Genomic DNA, 12,974 nt, shown 5'->3' on the forward strand with positions numbered 1-12,974 from the left:
TGGGTGAGGGAAGAGAAGGAGAGAAAGACTCCAGACCTGAAAACAAAGTAAAATTGAGCTTAATTTTTTTTCAGGTGACACAGAGTTAGAAAAGGAAGAAAATGTGACAGATATTTGAATCAAAATTCAGAATCATTAATGCTAAAAATGACAAAACAAAGTTAAAGAGAATAAATGCACAATCCTCCATTTGGGTTCAAAAACTAAAATATACAATTATAGAAAGGGGATGTCTGGCTTGGCATCAGTTTATGTGTGTGAAAAAGCTCTGGAAGTTTCAGCTAACCACAAATCCAGAATGTGCCAATAATATGATGTAGCTACTGAGCAAACTGATGTCAACTTAGGAGTCATTAATAGAAGTGTACTGTCCCCATCATATGAACTAATATTACCATTATGCCTTGTGGTAGTTTCACCATGGAGTCATAGTGTGTTGCAGTTAACAAATTAGAGTGCCTCTAGTCAATGATTAAGATGGTGAAGAATATGGAAGCCATGTCAAATGAAAAATAGTTGAAGAAAGCAAGCAAATTTGCCATGTAGAAGAGAACCCCAAGGAAACACATGACAATAGTCTTTAAATATTTGAAGGCTGCCATATGAGAAGTGAGAACCAGTTTATTCCTTGTTATTCTAAAGGGCAGACCTTGGATTGATGAGTGCAGGTTTTGAGGTGGCAGATTTGGGCTCAAAATAACAAAAAACTTTCTAAGAATTAGAATTGTCCAACAATGGAATGAACTGTTGTGAGATACCTGTTTGGGTGGGGAATAAACATATTACTTGAGTTGTCATTGAAAGAATTCCTACATTAAGTGTGGGGTTGAATTGATGGCTTCTAAGATTCCTTCCAACTCCAAGATTTAGGATTCTGATACTAGATATGTTGTATTTTTCCAGTGCCTACTTAACCTATATACAATTCTGTCCATGCTGAATATACTAACCATGGATGGACCGAAGGATTTGCTTTATCTCCTTTTCTTTAAAATTTCCCCTCATATGGCTTATTCCCTTTATGTTTCTTTCCAACATTACTCAGTGTAACCTTGACTTGGTTGTCACTTTAAGCTATACTTTGGCTAATCACAAAATCTCAAAAGTTGAAAGGATATTTATGCAATATCATGGTTCCAGGTGTGCTGACATACATACACACCTGGCTCATGCTATTAGGCAGACCTGTGTTTGGCCTCCATTCATCTGTAGCAAGTATTTAAATTAGCTATTCACTAACTTTATCTTGCCCATCTTAGGGGACAGTTCCATTGTGGTTTATGAAAGACTTGGAAAGTAAATGGCTGTTGTCTTCAAGAAGCTTATGGAGGCTTAGCTATGGTGGTTTGGAGCCTCCTCTTCCAATGCTCCCTAGCGTTACTGTTCATGGGCCTCAATATACCTCTGGGAGGGCAGTTAGTAAGGAGTTTATGTGGCATCTGTGTGTCTTTGAGGTTCTTATGTTGTCCATATTCAGATCATATACTACTCAGGAACCAGAGAAAGAATCTGATGAAACATCCAGTGATTGCATTTTACATACTTGTCCCAAGAATAGCATAACTGATTCTTCTTTCTGAAACTCATTCTCCCATCAGTGAAGAAGTTTGCCCAGATGTGGTATGACAGACTATTATAGAAGGGACCACAAAGGTCATCTAGTCCAACTTGTAGATGAATCCCATTACAATATCCCCAGCAAGTCGTCATCCAGGCTCTGTTTAAAGACCTCCATTAACGGAGAGCCCAAGGCAATCCATTCCATTTTTGTACTGTGTTCATTCTTTGAGTATTTTCCCTTACATTGAATTTAAATCCACCTCTTTATTTAGCCAATGCTCATAGTTCTGTCTTATAAGGCCAAGCAGAAGTCTAATTGTCCCACATAATAGCCCTACAAATGCTTCAGGTTAGCCAACAACCCTCCCCTAACCCTCTCAAGTCCTCTCTACAAGGCCCTTGAACATTTCTTCAAATGATGAAATTTCCAAGCATCTCATCTTCTTGGTCACCACTTTCTAAACATGTGAGAAATTAGCATAATTCTCCCTTACTAAGTGGTTTGACAGGGGAAGAGTACATGGTAAAGATTTCCCTTGTTCTAGATACTACAGCTCAGTTAAAGTGGCCTAAGAGTTCATTAGCTTTTTGGAGCTGCCATGTCACATCAATTATATTGAGCTTTGAATGCATTAAAACTCATCGTTTTTCACATGAACTAGCTTAGTTCCTCATCCTATAGTTGTACTATAATGGTGGACATGAAAGATAGCATGTGTAAATCACTATAAATAAGCCTTTACACCAACTTCCACAAAAGGTTACTATCCTTCAAGGCCTAATGTAAGTCTCCTCTGTTCTGTCAAGTCTTCTCTTACTAATCCTGCTCTACTTGAATTCTTACCTAGAAATACTGGCTATAGAGAAGAAGGGAATCCTAAGGTTTGTCCCAGTTCAATACTTTCATTTTACAGATGAAAAATTGAGACCCAGAGAAAGTGATTTACCCATCACAGAGGTAGCATGTAAGAGAACTGGCCCAGGTCTTCTTATTCCAAATCGAGTGTCCTTGGCACTATATATTGTTACCTCCTCTCAGAATGACTGTTGTACTTATAGTCAGGACCACACAATTTAGCACTAAATTATTCTGTATTTCCTTCTCATGTTACCTTTTTTCCCCTAGCCAATGTAAACCTATCTTTGTATCCTTAACAGCATGATGCTGGACATATGTTTGTCACTTAATAAACACTTGTTGATTAGTTGACATAGAAGTACATGGGAAACTGGTGTGTGAATGGTAGAATCCACATGCCACATGGCTCTGGGGTTGCTCTGATGTGTCTTCTGTTCCGGGATTATGTGATCTCACTGTGTATGAATGAGGTACTTTTCCACATAAAACAAATCCACTCATTTATGGGGGTGGAAGAGAAGTGATGATGGATGGTCCAGCTTCCACATGCAACTTCTCACTGACTGCCCATCATTGGAATAATGCAGGCTGAATCAAGGATCCTACAAAACACCAAAGTAAAAGCTCTATGCACTCTAAAAGTAAGCCTAGGAAAGTGCTTTGCATAGTGTATGTGCTTAATAAATATTGTTTAAGATAAAAACAAAGATCCTAGGACCACAAAATGACAATATTAGAGTTTTAAGGGAATTTGGAAGCCATTTTGTATTTATTTATAGAGTAATTCATTTTGCAACATCCACTACAATTAATAATTCACCCTTAAAGATATTGAAGGAGGGAAACCCACTATTTTTTGTGGCAATTTATTCTACTATTTTGTTGTTCAGTCATTTTTTAGTCATATCTGACTCTTTGTGACCCCTTTCTGGAGTTTTCTTTTTTTAATTTATTTATTTTTCAGGTCAATGAGGGTTAAGTGACTTCCCCAGCTAGTAAATGTTAAGTGTCTGAGGCCGGATTTGAACATAGGTCCTCCTGACTCCAGGGCCGGTGCTCTATCCACTGTGCCACCTAGCTGCTCTGAAGTTTTCTTGACAAAGATACTGGAGTGTTTTGCCATTACCTTCTCCAGCTTGTTTTATAGATAAGGAAACTGAGGCAAATGGGGTTTAGTGACTTGCCCAAGGTCACACAGCTAGTAAGTATCTGAGGCCAGATTTGAACTAAGAAAGATGAGTCTTCTTGATTCCAAGTCCAGTGCTATATCCACTGTACCACTTAGCTGTCCCACAATTTTACTTTAGGATAATTAATTATTAGAATTCTTTTTCTTTACATAAAGTCTAAAATAGCCTACACCTCAACCTTCTCCCACCCCCTCAAGTCTTCTCTTCTTCATGTCCAAGTTCCTTCAACCTTTCTTTGAATGGTATTATTTCCAGGCATCTATCTCATCTTCTTTGTCCCCATTTTCTGAACACAAAGCTTCCTTGCTAGATGGCCTGCCATGGGGAAGAGTACTCCTAGATGTTCCCAGTTTTAGTTTCTGGGACCAAGCAAAATAAGTGCCCTTTCCACATAACAGCCCTTCAAAGAGAGTTACAATGTCATTTCCTTTTCAGGGGTTAAATCTCCCTAGTTCTCTCGACTAACCTTCAAATGCCATGGTCAGCCAACCTGGATGCTTTCCTTTGGGTACTCTCCAGCTTTTCACTGATCTTCTTAAATGGTGTGCTAATCAACTATGATATTTCAAAGTGAAGAGATAACCTTTTACATTGTTCATCTTACTGTGGAAGCTCACAGATCACTTCAGTGGACACACTCATGCAGGAAAGGTACAAAAAGTCATACACAAATTCTACTTCATTGTGCCTCACTGGGTACCATTCTTTGTCTCAAGAAAATGAAATTGTACACATGAGCACTCCCAAGGAGTCAGCCCTTTCCGGATATAGCTGAACCATTGGATGTTCAATGACTGTTAGGGATTGTGTTGTTTATACTGAAGTAGACGAAGCAAACTGAAGACTTTTACAAATGTGTTGGTTTTTCATAATTTTTTTCATGTTCTTTTCTAATCCTTGTCATAAAGGTTAGTTCTCTTCAGTAAAGGGAGAGGGATGTTGCTTTTTCAGAAATGTTTTTCAGATGATAAAACCCCCAGCAGATTTCAATAACAAAGGAAGAAATAAACCACTTATTCACAAATGGAAATGAACAAAGAAAACAAAACAAACACATCAACATGGTGCAAGAAAATCTCATGCACCTTTGAATATACGTATCATGAATAAATAAAGCTAAAACCAGGAGTTTGTAGAATTCCTTTTAAGTCACAAGAGGTGTTAATGGATAGTCATTGATTAATCTATCTTTATCTACAACCCCTTTTCTACCTCCGGGGAAGGAGACAGGTATAATATCAAATATGTATCAAAGACGGTGCCCAGATTTGAACACCAGCCTCTGTCCATGGGCTGACTGGGACTGAATACATGATACAGAAACTATCACGTTTTTATTCTAGACATTGTATTTTTCTTGATGTAGCCTAGAAGAGAGACAGATTTTTTTGGGCTGTCCTGTGGCACAGCTGACTCATTTTTTAGTTTACAGGGCATTAAAACTGATGGATCTTTTTCAAACTATTTTCTAGTCACACCTCCCTCATTGGACTTAGGCCAAAGCCTGGTGCAATAATTATTTCATTAGAGTAGAAGTCAGGAGACAGTACTAGCCTTAGCCCTTCACTTATAAACAATGAGACCTTAGGAAATTCATCTTACTTTCTTGAGCCTCAATTTCCGCATCTGTAAAATATGGAAAATAATTCCCACCCCTCTCACATCCCATGGCTGTGTTTTGGATCAAATGAGATCATGTATTTGAACGAGTTTTGTAAACTGTGAAGTGATATATAAATGTGAGCTCTTATTATTCTTTCTCTACCTCACAATTGTGGTGATCAAAAAATGATAACAGACATAAAAGTGGTTGAAAGCCATAAAGTGTTCTACAGTCCAAAGTTTACGTGATAGTTGTTCCTGCCCCTGGGTTGATTATAACTCAGGATGACTCAATTTTTAAAATGAATGTTACAAAAATCTTCCCAGTAAAGTTAATATGTATGTGTATATACATATATAAATATGTATTTATATGTGTGTATATACATATGCACACAAATGTGTATGTATATATATATACACACAGGATGAGTTCTAATTTTAAAAAATAAATATCATATTTATTGATGTGCACAGTGTCACAATTCAGATAAGTTATAATAGGGTTTCATAACTCCAGAAGGGCTGAAAATCTCCTAAATAAATATTGGGATAAATATTTCAAGAATACTTTTTGCTAGAAATCAAAGTGATATAGTGGGAAAGTCATTGCACTTTGAGTAAGCAGACCTTGGTTCTGATTCTGCTACTATGTGACTCTGGGTAAATGACTTACTCTCTCTGAACATATTCTTCCCCTTCAAAATTACATATAAAAATACAGGGAGGACAATAATACCTGTACTATCCAGCTCAGAGAGTTGCAGTGAAGAAATATCTTGCTAAACTGAAATGCCCTATAGAAATGTGAACTGCTATTGATTGGTATGTGCTAAGGATGATTAAAATGAGTTGCTGTTACATAAAGTTAATTCAAAACAGATGTGGTGTGTTTTTTAAGTGAACAGACTGGTTAATGTGCCAGCTGCCAATTTGTTTGGAGTTTGTTCTTTAATGTTTCTTGGCTTCTTGAGTTCTCATTCAATTTATTAAATTTTTTTCTCTCCAATAGTTCTCACTGTGATGCCTGGTTTTCTTTAGGTGAACAAGGCTTCAGAGTCAGCCACATTAATGGAGAGTTTTCAAATCAAATTGGCCTGTTGGCTAGGCAGGTGGGTTTCCCCAAGTTTTCCAGCCCTAGTATCATGGGATATGTATTTCCTTTCATTTACCGCCAAAAGAATAAACTGCCAGTCAAGGCCAGCCCTTACCCATTACCTCTGGAGTTTAATTTTAGAGATCTGGGAAGACTCACTCCCCTTCACATCAGCAGCAGCAGCAGCAAAAAAAATGCATTTCACACTTTCAGTAAAATTCCATAGGTTAGAGGGTCTTTGAGATAAAAAGGTGAAGTAGCATGACATGAAGAATTACATGAACTAATCCAAACTGAAGTAAAAGAAACAGAGAGACAACGTATACAATTACTGCAACAATATTCATGGTGGAAGGGAGAGGCAAAGACAAAAACAAAAATAAAATGGTATAGAATGGTATGTAATTATAAGGCTCAAAGTTGACCCCAAATGAGAAAGGTGAGAGTCCACCTTCCCTTCTCTCTGCAGAGGTGAGAATGAAGGCATATCATGTGTAGAACACGGTAGATATATTATAACTGAACTCCTACATTGATTAAATTTGCTTCCAGGACTGATATACCATGATTTTAAGGGTCATTGGGGGAAGTATGAAGGTTGACCAGGGAAGCTGCATCACCTTATTATGACTTAGTTCCAGCCCCATCACCTAGCTATGATCAGTCACACTGAGGGAGTGGTATTTTTCACTGGGAGGGAAAGTAGTTGGGTAGCTTTGTAACGTGGGACATGTTAGAGAAGAACAAGTCTAGGTGGGGAGCCACTGTGAGAGATTCTGGGCCGAGAGAAAATGGGGGAGAACCCTGCAAGGCTAAAGGTACAGAGAAAGGGACACTAAGAAGCATGAGAGGGTACAAAAGGGAAGCACTATTTCTAAACTTGACCTAAGGCCAGATTTTCTGCTAAAGAAGGTTTAAAATGAATCTATTTTCTGTATCGAATGATGAAATTAATTTCGAGTCCAAGAAACTGAAGTAAAATAAAGGACATGTCTATACAAATGAATTAGGAGACAGTTAAATGGCTCAGTGGATAGAGCATTAGGCCTGCAATCAGGAAGACTTGAGTTCAAATCCTCAAACACTAACTAGCTGTGCTATCCTGGACAAGTCACTTAACATCTGCCTTAATTCACCAGAGAAGGAAATGGCAAACTACTCCAGTATCTTAGCCAAGAAAACCATAAAGGATTTGGACATAAAGTTAGACATAAAGAGTTGGATGTGACTGAACAACTAGGGCTAAAAAGAAAAGAATAAGCATTTTTATATTGTCTACTATGTATCAGACACTGTGCTAAACAATTCACAAATAGAATCTCATTTGACCCTCACAACAACCCTTCGAGGTAGGTGCTGTTATTATCCCCTTTTTACAGTTGAGGAATCTGAGGCAAAAAGTTTAAGTGGCTTGCCCAAGGTCACACAGAGAGTAGGTGTCTGAGGCCAGATTTGAACTTAGGTCTTTCTTACCCCAGACCCAACATGCTCCATCTATTGCTACCTAAGAGCCTGAGAAATATTCAATCCAACCTACATAGGGTCATAGTCAAGGTTTTGGTCATGGATGTGTGCTATGACTATTATGTCTGAGTTCTATCATGAATAAAAAAATGGATAAAATCCAATGGATAAAAATGTTAGTTGAAACAATGTGGTATAGTGGAAAGAACAATGGATTTAGAGTTGGAAGGACCCAGGTTTGAGGCTTAACTCTGTGACTTATTAGCTTTGATGTAACTTGGGCATATAACTTTACAACTCTGAGCATCTTTTTTCTCATCTCTAAAATGGGTATAGTAACACATGAACTTACCTGCCTCACAGAGCAGTGAGGTCAGTGCTTTATAAATCTTAGAGTATCATGACAATGTGAAACTATCACCTCTGATTCAATGGCCTTCTTTTAGACTCTGTCTCCTGTTTAAGATGCCAAGGTTACAGAATTAATTTTCCATTCCATGGTGATTCAAGTGCCAAATGATTGGGACAATCTCCCTAGTCCTATAGTACATTTTAGCATTTTTAAGGGTCCAGAGAAACCAGGATGCCTAGTGGGTAGACTTTGGCCTGAGTTCAAGTCCTGTATCTGGCACACACAAATTGTATGACCCCAGGAAAAGCACATAATGCCTCAATGTCCCAGGAAACTCTCTAAGTATAATTAGAATTTGTGATCTGTATTGGTAGAGGGAATTTCCACATTAGAATTTCCTTAGATAGATGAAATCACAGGTCCAAAAAAGGGGGTGGAGGGATGGAGGGGGAAGATGTAAGGATGGAGTCAATTCTGAATTGAAAAACTAAAAAGAAAATTTCCCTGTGTTGACACAGCTTGAAACATTTTGAGATCTAAATTCATGCTTCCTGGAGACCTCTACTCTCCACCTTTAGTCTCAAAATGTTGCCTCCTTACTCTTGTCTCAGACTGTCCAGAACTCCTCACAGTGGATCCCCACCTATTCCTGTTCTCCCTTAAAATGTTCCATGGCACAAGGCTCCCCATCCATTTCCCTTTCCAAAACCCTGGGTATGCTTTTTTTGTTTTTCATGTTGACCTTAGGAAATTAACTTTAGTGATTCTCTGATCTTTAGAGGTGCTGACTGCTAGGTCAGTGCTTAATTTGGATCCAAAGTGCATTTCCATCTACCAATTCAGTATGTAATGGGAGTAATGATTTAATCCTTTTGGGTCCTGCCAAATATATGGCATACTAGAATGGTTTTATCTTGGCTGATTTCATAATTCCTTTTCCTTTAATTTTCTTGTCAGACATTTATAGGAAAAATGGAGAGAGACAGACAGACAGAGAGACAGAGAGACAGAGACAGAGAGCAATCTCCAAATTTCTCAATCCAGATATTTTGAAACGAGAGTTACCATGGTTCCACTGTAGGACAGTGAATCCTATGTCTCCTCATCCTAAGCCTCACCACGCTTATATACTGAACTTGAAATGGAATAAACTGGTGCTTTGTGCTGGCAGCAAGGAGGTAATGAGTCAGTTAATTAGGCATATGAGAGTGACTTGACTGACATTTTGAAAAAGGGAAAGAAGTCTGTGTTTCTGTCAAATCTGTCGTGGTCTATAAAAGATGATTAAAACTGGTGGTTCTAACAAAACCTTTATGATACTAGGGGCTCTGGTACCCTATCTGGCCTTTTGTCTCCCCCACCACTACCACCAAAATAAATGGGAAAAAGTTGGATTTCTTCATCTAATAACTTTCTTGCCAAACTATGACTTCAAAGTCAGGTGGGTTTGAAAAGAAATTTCCACCCACACAGTGAGCTTGCCCTCTACCAGACGGAGCCCATTCTGCCCAGTGAGCAGAGGCCCTACATTTATGACTGTCATTTTCAGTATCAAATAACCAGCCACACTCTCCCAATCCCATAGAGCATTTGTGGGCATATGCAAGTCACAGGAAAATCAGGCTGCATCTGAATAAAGGACTTCATTGTTCTGGTGACTGGATTTTTTCATTATGAGCCTCTCTAACTTCCTTCATAGATTATTTCAGTTTTTTTACTTTAACTTTCATACAATCCCATGATGTCAATATTGAGCCCTATTCACAACCACCAAATAAAAGAACAGATTGTTACAAAGTATTTATAAAGTAGGATCAGGCCAAGCCATTGAAAAACTATTGAAGTTTGTCTTTGATACCTTGCCACCCCTTTCAGGGCTGTTCTTGATCTATACCTACCTCTGTGCTTGAGCCTTGTTCTTCTTCCAGGGCATTATTTCCTAAAGACCCTACTGTCTTATTCACAAGGTGAGGGCTATGTGATCAATAAACACCCTATCAAGGAATCCATACATAAGGTGTTAATAGTTCATAATAGCTTAATCTCCTATCCTTCCAGGAATGTTTGCATTTTAATAGAGGACTCCTATAAACAAAACCCCAAGGAGTGACTTTCTTGGGGGAATTACCTAATTCACTGAGATCTTTTTTGGCCATGAGGCTTAGACTCCTCAAATCCAATTATGTGGGTAGTAGCTACCTATCTGCCTCTTTCCTGTGGATCAGACTGGTGAGAGTAAAGAGAGCTTTCCCTCCTTAGTTGAGTCTTGTTCTAATCAGCCACATTCTTTTTTTTTTTTTTTGCAGGGCAATGGGGGTTAAGTGACTTGCCCAGGGTCACACAGCCAGTAAGTGTCCAGTGTCTGAGGCTGGATTTGAACTCAGGAACTCCTGAATCCAGGGCCAGTGCTTTATCCACTGCGCCACCTAGCTGCCCCCCAGCCACATTCTTTATACCCAGCCAGTGCCTTTTTACTTTAAAGATCCTTGTGCAGATCACACCAATGAATCCTAGATATTCTGGGTAAAAAATACTTCCCTCTAGAGGGAGAGAGGGAGCAAGAAAAATTTGGAACTCAAAATCTTATAAAAACGAATGTTGAAAACTATCCTTACATGTAACTGGAAAAAAATAAAATACTATTAAGGAAATTAAAAAAAAAAACTTCCTTCTAGGCTTCCACTTTTATTCTAAGAATACCCAAGTATAGGATATCTACTGAGTATCTGCTATTGTCTTCACCAGGTACTTCATCCCACTCTACTTTAGAAGTGACCACTGATAAGTTGCGTATAACCTCACTCACCAGGGATTACAGTCTCATTTCCTTCTTTTTACTCACTTTTGACCTTCCCATCAAATATGTCTACCAGAGAGCAGGAACAGAGTTTACCCCCTTGGAAAATGATTTTAAAAACATTCTAATTCTAAGTAGTCAATAAATTGAATACTCACAAAGGGAAAAGGTAAAAAAATATCCCTTTTAGTGGAAGTAAAGAGTGGCTTAGTGGCCACCAGCTAAGGTGGCCATGAAGTTAGTGGTGTTAAAGTATTGTTACTAAAGAGAAGGTACTGATATCTTAACCAAGAAAGGCAGAATTACTTATCTGAATGAATGAATGTATGAATGAATGACTTGGATCAGTAAAACAGTCCCTCTATATTTGTTTGATGAATAGATAAATGAATGAGCCTCAGAGGGGAGAGACTGAGTGTCCAGGGACATGGATATTAACTTTAGCCAACTAGTTTAAAAGTTAAAAGCCAGAGGAATATTCTTAAATTTTAACCCTTTGAAAAATTAAAGGTTTAAAAGACAAAATAATTTAGTTGATTCATTTTTTAAAAGTTGAAAATTAAAGGAATACTTGATTGACTGTTACAACTGGATAACTGAAGTTAATTCACACATTTAGATAGATTCAAATTAATCAATGCTGTTACCACTTATCAGAAGTTCTAGGGGGAAATGTTGGGAAGAAAGAAGTTGAAACTACTGACAAATAGGAAGCTCTCCTTTCCCTATGTATAAATGAGAGCTGCATTTTTTGTGTATGTACTCTGTAGGTTCATTCATGGAGAATTCTTTAAAAAAAGAAGAGATAGACCTTTTCTTCCTATGGCATCTGAAGGTTAAATGACCGATCCAAGATCAGCCAGCTATTGAAGGTCAAGATGTGAATTCTGATCTCTTGACTCCAATTCCCTCCATGATCCCCTAAGTCTTCACACCCTATTGGAGATTTTTCTTTGTAAATTTTTTCATTTTAATCCAAATTTACTGTTCTAGGCCACCCAGAAAATCTTCTCCACTGCAAGCTGGCATTTATTCAGGAAATATAAATTATCCAGTTGCAACAGTAAATCAAAGAGAATTAAGCTTTTAATTAATAAATCAACTAGAAATAACCTTGAACTGAAATTCAGCATTTCCTTCCATTATTAATATAAGCAACAAACATTTTTCTAAGAAGGGGTCTACAGGCTTTGCCAGATTGCCAAAGGGCTCCATGTAGGGTTATGCTTGTAAATGTTTAACAACTAAATTTTCAAAAACACAAGACATACTTTTAAGTTTGGTCTACATTACTGACATTTTATCCATTACTTTAAGCCTAGACAATCAACAAAATAAACCAAGTTTTGATTTGTAGTGTGTGCTGACTTCCAAGGCCTAAATGCACACACTGAAAATTCAACCATCAGTTCTCAAGAGCCAGTATGAATTGGCTTTAGTATTGGCTCTTGAGAACTGATGGTTGAATTTTCAAGGAGGGATGGTGAAAGACTTCCTGTAGAAGATAGACTTTCTCCTTTAGGAATCAAAGCCAAGGAAATCAGGAGGCAGAGATGAAAATATAGGACAATATTTGTTTGGGGGAAAGCCAGTGAAAATGCATAGAGATGGGAGAGGGAGTGCCTTAAGTGAGGAACACTAAAGATCCCAGGGTCACTAGTTTGAAGATTATGTGATTGGGAGTAAGAAACAAACTGGGGAAATGGAGAGAGGAGGAGGGGCAGGGTGTTGAAGGGCAGTTTATAAAGGTCATTGAACACCAAATGGAAGATTTTATATTTGATATTGGAGGTGATAGGAAGCCATTACAGTTTGTTGAATGGGGATGAGGGATTGACATGGTTAGATATACACTTTGGGTTGATCAGTTTATTGGCTAAATAGAGTAAAGACTAGAGTGGGGAGAGGCTTATGACAGGGAGAGAGCAAACAACAGTCTGTTGCAATAGTTCAGGCCTGAAGTGATCTCATCTTGTACCAAAATGGTAGCAGTGTCAAAAGAGAGAAAGGGTAAAGAGAAATTATAAAGATCAAAAAGGCTTTTATAAAAGATT

At 38.0% G+C, this 12,974-nt stretch overlaps 1 protein-coding gene across 3 annotated transcripts in view; it reads right to left on the bottom strand.

Annotated features, from left to right (window-relative positions):
* IL16 (interleukin 16) overlaps positions 1-12,974 on the bottom strand; it is a 170,426-nt gene that overhangs the window by 98,319 nt on the left and 59,133 nt on the right. The gene's annotated exons all lie outside the window — the stretch shown is intronic.

Source organism: Dromiciops gliroides, chromosome 2 (genome assembly GCF_019393635.1).
Source record: "Dromiciops gliroides isolate mDroGli1 chromosome 2, mDroGli1.pri, whole genome shotgun sequence".
In the NCBI taxonomy this organism is placed as follows: Eukaryota; Metazoa; Chordata; class Mammalia; order Microbiotheria; family Microbiotheriidae; genus Dromiciops; species Dromiciops gliroides.